This window comes from Podarcis muralis, chromosome 5, assembly GCF_964188315.1.
Source record: "Podarcis muralis chromosome 5, rPodMur119.hap1.1, whole genome shotgun sequence".
Lineage (NCBI taxonomy): Eukaryota > Metazoa > Chordata > Lepidosauria > Squamata > Lacertidae > Podarcis > Podarcis muralis.
The window spans coordinates 62,146,139-62,153,385 of NC_135659.1; positions in this window are offsets into that span (position 1 = coordinate 62,146,139).

The following is a 7,247-nucleotide window of genomic DNA, read 5'->3' on the forward strand; positions in this document are numbered from 1 at the left end:
ATGAGTCACATGACCTGTGTGAGATTGCAGCTCCAGAAATTTGGACACAGTGCCCCAAAATGAGTGCCACACAAGATGGGGCCCCAAAAGCACTTTTTCAGGGCAAGATCATGGCACCCAAAATGGCTGCTGAGCTCTCATGGGAAAAATCAGGATGTCCTGGTTTCTCTGGGACAGTTGCCCCAACACACACACACTTTTCCAATTTCATTCTACAACACAAAACCAGCCACAAGGAAGGCTACCATCTGGACAGGCCCTTCTTGTCAATGTTAAGGTATCTGGGCACTCCAGAGACTTTCACATGTGCACCATCTTAACAAAATGTGGACCCAGAGCTTTCTTCCCATTCCTTGGTCCTCGGGGAGCCTTTGCTTCTTCCTCCCATTGGCCTTAACCTTTGATTTGCCAAGGAATGTCAGTTACTAATGAACACTGAAGCTTCTAATGCTTTCCATGCTTCCTCCTCAGCCCTCATCCATTTTAGATTAAACACACCTGTCCAGTTGCTAACAGGATGTGGCTGAGCATGACCACCTCCTGCAATGCCCTGATTACAAAAGGTTTCATCTTCAGGCTGTTGCCAAGGGAGCCTGGGGTGGGGTGGGGAATGAGCATTCCTCCAAGCCACCCCCAGCTGGAGGGAGCTAAGCAAAGGGAACAATTCCTAATTTAGCTGGGGATTTATTTCCTTTTCCTTTTTATTTTTTGTCCCCTTTTGCTTTTCAACTGGGGGAAACCGCATCATATTTTTGTAATTATGGCTCCAAAAGTCCCTTTTGGTTTCTGTTCTAGGGAGTTAATTATTTACAGCAAGTTTTGGTGTGAGGAGGAGGGAAAGGCTTTTGATGTTCAATCAAGCTGTTTTCTGCAGGGTTGAAACGCAGCTGGTTGCAACAAGTTCTTTGCTCTGTCCCTGCTTTCACAGGAAGTCACAGTACCGGGGTTCATACTGCCAGTGCTGAGAGGAGGATGAATGATTCCCTCTCCCAGAGCAACTCAAAGGGTTTTCTCAACTCACATGTGCTATCAGCCCAATGTATTCAGGAGTCCCTAGGTGTGATTTATTAAACAGGACAGCCGGACCAGACTGCTGGTTGGTCAAGGCATAATTTCTGTAGCAAATCTGTGTTTCCCATGAGAGCAGCTCAGTGACAATTTTAATGCATCACTCTTAATGCGATAACACATTTAACGTTATTAGAACAGTGAGGCCATACGGGGTAAGAATGGGACCTCTTTAAGTCAGTAGTGGGGAAAGTGTGGCTCTCTAGATCAACCTTGACTACTGGCCATGCTGCCTGGAGCCACAGGTTCCTCATCCCTTGCCCAAACTTCAGAGGCAGTATATATACCGATGGCCTCTGGCTGACCGAAAAATGTTGCATTCTCCGTCATAACCTTTTCTATTGTTATGAGAATTATAAGGTCTAAGATATAAAATAAATGTACCAAGCAAACACATACATAAATATATAAACCACATGTCTGAAACAGTACAGGAAAAAAAGTCCTGAAACCATTTTGTCTCTCCCAAATTGACCTCAAATGTTTCTCTGCAAGGAAGGAGGAAATGGGAAAAACCTCCCCATTGTCTCTGTGCTGACAAATCCTGCCTTAAGGGCACATTTAATATATGAATAGGATGAGGCTGTGACCTGGACTCAGGAATTAAGTATTTATCGTCAAGAAAGAATGACCAGGCTCACTAGGTAAACCCATTAACAGCCAGGTAAACCCATCAACAGGTTTCCTGCCAGATAGGATTCTGTTGTAGACTGCCCCTTCTGTGATGTACGTATGATGTATTGGGATCACTGTCATTCCTATTTGCCTGTTTTTTCCTGTTTGTAATGCTCAGGTTTTGCCTCCTGTACTATATTTGCAGTGATGGTGTGGATATTGCTGGAGAAAGCGGTCCTGAGCAGATTGGGAGGATTGGCTGTGCTCAATAATCAATTCTAAAAAGAGAAGTTTGAGCCTTGACACTGGAAGCCTCAACCATAATCATAACTATGTGGAAGTGTGCTGTGGCCACCCAATGTTAGGGAAAAGGCTCTTATAATAATAATAATAATAATAATAATAATAATAATAATAATAATAATTTATTATTTATATCCCACCCATCTGGCTGAGTTTCCCCAGCCACTCTGGGCGGCTCCCAATCAGTGTTAAAAACAGTACAGCGTTACATATTAAAAACTTCCCTGAACAGGGCTGCCTTAAGATGTCTTCTGAATATCAAGTAATTATTTATCTCTTTGACATCTAATGGGAGGGCGTTCCACAGGGCGGGCGCCACTACCGAGAAGGCCCTCTGTCTGGTTCCCTGTAGCCTCACTTCTCGCAATGAGGGAACCGCCAGAAGGCCCTCGGCGCTGGATCTCAGTGTCCGGGCTGAATGATGGGGGTGGAGACGCTCCTTCAGGTATACAGGACCGAGGCCGTTTAGGGCTTTAAAGGTCAGCACCAACACTTTGAATCGTGCTCGGAAACGTACTGGGAGCCAATGCAGGTCTCTCAGAACCGGTGTTATATGGTCCCGGCGGCCACTCCCAGTCACCAGTCTAGCTGCCGCGTTCTGGATTAATTGCAGTTTCCGGGTCACCTTCAAAGGTAGCCCCACGTAGAGCGCGTTGCAGTAGTCCAAGCGTGAGATAACTAGAGCATGCACCACTCTGGCGAGACAGTTTGCGGGCAGGTAGGGTCTTAGCCTGCGTACCAGGTGGAGCTGGTAGACAGCTGCCCTGGACACAGAGTTAACCTGCGCCTCCATGGACAGCTGTGAGTCCAAAATGACTCCCAGGCTATGCACCTGGTCCTTTAGGGGCACAGTTACCCCATTCAAGACCAGGGAATCCCCCACACCAACCCGCTCCCTGTCCCCCAAAAACAGTACTTCTGTCTTGTCAGGATTCAACCTCAGTCTGTTAGCCGCCATCCATCCTCCAACCGCCTCCAGGCACTCACACAGGACCTTCACCGCCTTCACTGGTTCTGATTTAAAGGAGAGGTAGAGCTGGGTGTCATCTGCGTACTGATGAACACCCAGTCCAAACCCCCTGATGATCTCTCCCAGCGGCTTCATATAGATATTAAAAAGCATGGGGGAGAGGACAGAACCCTGAGGCACCCCACAAGTGAGAGCCCAGGGGTCTGAACACTCATCCCCCACCACCACTTTCTGGACACGGCCCAGGAGGAAGGAGCGGAACCACTGTATAACAGTGCCCCCAGCTCCCAGCCCCTCTAGACGGTCCAGAAGGATGTTATGGTCGATGGTGTCAAAGGCCGCTGAGAGATCCAGCAGAACTAGGAAACAGCTCTCACCTTTGTCCCTAGCCCGCCGGAGATCATCAACCAGCGCGACCAAGGCACAAGGGGCATCATTTCTTCATTGATTAGCACACTCCAGAAGTCATTCTCTGTCTTATATCAAGTCAGATTATTGGCCCATCTAGCTCAGTATTGTCCAGATTGACTGGCAGTAGCTGTGCAAGGTTTCTGGTGGAAATCTTCCCAATCCACACACACACACACACGTACGGTCATCTAGTCCAACACCCTGCAATGCAGGAATCCTGCCCACAACTGTCCCAGGATGGGCTCAAACCACCAGCATTCTGGTTAACAGCGAGACACACCTACCCATTGTGCCACCTCCAGGTGGTTTTTGATGTGTGGTGGGAGGTTGAACCAGGGACCATTTGCATGCAGAGCAAATGCTCTACTGCTGAGCTAGGACCCTGGCCCTTCACTGAAAATGGATGTTGATGCTGAGCCCTGAATGGGCACATGTGAATTTAAAATTTAAGAATATTTTTTGAAGCAGTGGCAGGGTTCAGTGCCTATTTCTTACTTGATTGTAAAATGTCTGAATAAAATTCCAGCGCATGCTCCTGAAGTGTTCAACTTTCTACCTGTTCATAAGGCTTAAGACTGACATTGGCTATACCCAAGCTTTGGCATACTTCTGGTACAGTGATACCTCGGGTTAAGTACTTAATTCGTTCCGGAGGTCCGTTCTTAACTTGAAACTGTTCTTAACCTGAAGCACCTTTAGCTAATTGGGCCTCCTGCTGCTGCTGCGCCGCCCGAGCACGATTTCTGTTCTCATCCTGAAGCAAAGTTCTTAACCTGAGGTAATATTTCTGGGTTATCAAAGTCTGTAACCTGAAGCGTATGTAACCCGAGGTACCACTGTATATCATGATTTTTATCTCTTGGAGCAATGCTATAGAAGGAAGGAGATCTATCTTATTTGGCCATCTTTTTACCGTGTAAGAGTAGCTGATCCACATTGCTGATTTGTGGTATTGTTCCTAGTCATGATTTTACCCAAATATCTCATTGTATGTGAAGGGCCCCACCCAAATGCCTCTTTTTTTATCCCCGTCACTTTCTCAGGCTTTTGTGAGCTAGGGCTATCCCTGCTGCAGCCTTGATTTTTGAAGGTAAGCTGCCACCTTGTGGTGTGTTCTAAAACAAAATTATTTATTAATCTTCTCTAAAACAAATCATGTGTGTCTTTATTCCCCCCCTATTGCTATCTTAACTGTGTCAATTAAATCACTGTATCTACTGTATGTTTTGCAAAGGGGTTTGTTTGTCCGTCTGTCACTTCTCTATAGGTTCAGCCACCTCTCGAGACATATTTGCCAAACTTGGCAGAAGGGTTCCCAAAGTGGGGGCAGAAGTCTCTGTTGCTGTTTGGACACCATGTACCATTTTGAATAAAGATGGCAGACCCAAACACGACTTTGTTGTGACTTCACTCAATTTTTTGTGTGATGGATTCAAACCCGCAAATTACACAATCCATTTAAGAATCACAATAATTCATTGTTTCTACAAATTCCCAGGCAGCACTGGGGGACACCCCCTGCTAGTATTCTGATAACATGTCTGATCTCAGATCTTCTAGTTAAGTGCTGCAATTAAAAGGAAGGGAGCTCACAGGAACATGAAATTCAGAAATAAATGCTATTGATTGGAAAACAGAAAGAGGCTTGAGGCAAAGTAACCTTGGCTTTAATAGTGACCTCTGCCAGAGCTTGCAAAGGTCTGGAGTCATCCCTGCAAGAACCTGATTCAAGGATTGTTTGTTTGTTTGGTTCAGCGAAGCCAGTGCTTAATTCCCTAAGCAAAACCAGGTCATCAGCTGCAAGTCAGTTCCTCATATTATGCGTTGCCCTAGTAAATTGAGTACTGAAGGAAATTGTTTTCTAGTAAATATAGTATTGAACATTCCAAGGCAAATGAAGCAAATACCAAGGCATTAAAGCAGCCAAACAGGAGAGTTCCAGACATTCCCCAGATACCACCCAGACATTTTTGCTGCTAACCACATGATTGACATCCAGCAATCTGAAAATTCAGCTAAGGATGCAGAACGTTGCTCTTCCACATATTTTTCTTTTGTTATTTAACAAAATTTAGAAATATTAAAAATTCTCAATAAAAGCAGCAACAAATTCAAAAGGTAATTAAATTTAAAGTAATTTAAAAGGTAGTTAACAGTTGAATAAAAAGAGATTAAAAAACATCAACAGCTATGTGTCTGGATAAACCTGGTTACAGAAAAATGGTAGTGAAAAAGCACAACAAAGGTGCTTGCCTGATGTCAATAGGCGAGGAGTTCCAAAGTGTAGGTGGTGCCATATTTAAATATTGATTTCTTACAGCAGTAAACCAAGTATTATGTGACACCCATAAGAATCCCAGCTACGCGGACTGAAATGGTTGAGTGGGCACATCTTAAATCTACTGTATCTTTTGGAAAGTTATTCGCTTGCTATGCATTTGGACATTTCCTAAGATATCATAACTAAATTTTGCATGTTGGCTTCTGAGATCAAGGAGCAGGTTTTCATCAGTGTTTAGAAACAACTGGTTGTCATTTTGAATCAATATTGGGGACTGAATCTGTCAAAACTGCACTGATTTTAACCACTGGTTTCAAATCTGTGCTGGTTTTTTTGGTTTCTTAGACTTCCTGAGCAATGCCAATCAGGTACAAGGCTGCTTGTTACCTAAAAAGCAGGGTGGGGCGTGGGTTCTGCTTCTTATATCAAAATGAGCACACAGGGAGGGAAGGTGAAAGATATCGCATTCACATTCCACTGCTCAATTTGGTTGCTTAATGTGATTTCCTGTCAGCCCAGCTCCAATACTAGAAGTGAGTTGGGTTGGTTTGAAATTGATTAAAGTTGTGGATAGCAGCAAGCTGACCGCAGGGAGGGGGGGGGCGGCTTTTGCTCCTATCCACCATGCACTCATTTTGATAGGAAAAGCAGACCTTCTCACCCCAGCTGTGTAGGTAAATGAGCTGAAATATACATCTCTGGTATAGCCCTGAGGCTCAGTATCTGTGAAATGGGTGTTTTAAAATAATCTTCCCTATGTGCTTAATTTCATGACCAGGTGTGAGAGTCACCTGTAGGTTCTGGCTGTTCACTTCCTGAGATTATTAATTTATCTGCATATGGTTATTATTATCTTTCTCCCTGTCCTGACCATCCCCCAGAGGTTATATCTATATGTGTTTGTCCTTTGATGCTATGGCCTGTCGGCTACGCAAATAAAGTCTATTGATTGATTGATTCCTTAAACTATTTTATCTGCATTTTGATTGTTTCCTGCTTTCTGGTTGCAGTCTGAATCGCAAAAGCCACCATGGTTAGAGTGTCGAACTAGCACCTGAGAGATCAGAGTTCAAATCCCTACTCAGCCATGAAGCTCATTGGGTGACCTTAGACCACTCACCTTCCTTCAGGTTAGTTTACCTCATGAGGCTAAAATTGGGTGGGGAGAACCACGTACAGGAAGATGGGATATAAATGTGTTGAATATATGCTATATAGTAATTTATGGACCTAATAGGTATCTAAAGCCATTTGCACATAAGAAAATATGTATTTTATCCAAGTAATTGTTGAACTGAAATACATTTAAGAAGTATATTAATAGTGAAATAATTATTAAGCTCTAACTTAAAATAATTTTTTATTCATAACTTAATAATGCAAACACATTGGCATTTGGCAACGACAAAAGTTCCTTTAGAAACACAGTTTACAAAGACTCATAATCTAGTCTCTAGAAACTTGCTAAACATGAAATAATAGCAAACCAGTGATATTTTAGGGAGCAGGTGAGCAGGCGGGGCCCATTACTTATAGTACAGGAGCCTACACAACACAAAACACTGGTGCTGTATGTAGGTTTTATTTTATTTGTTTTTA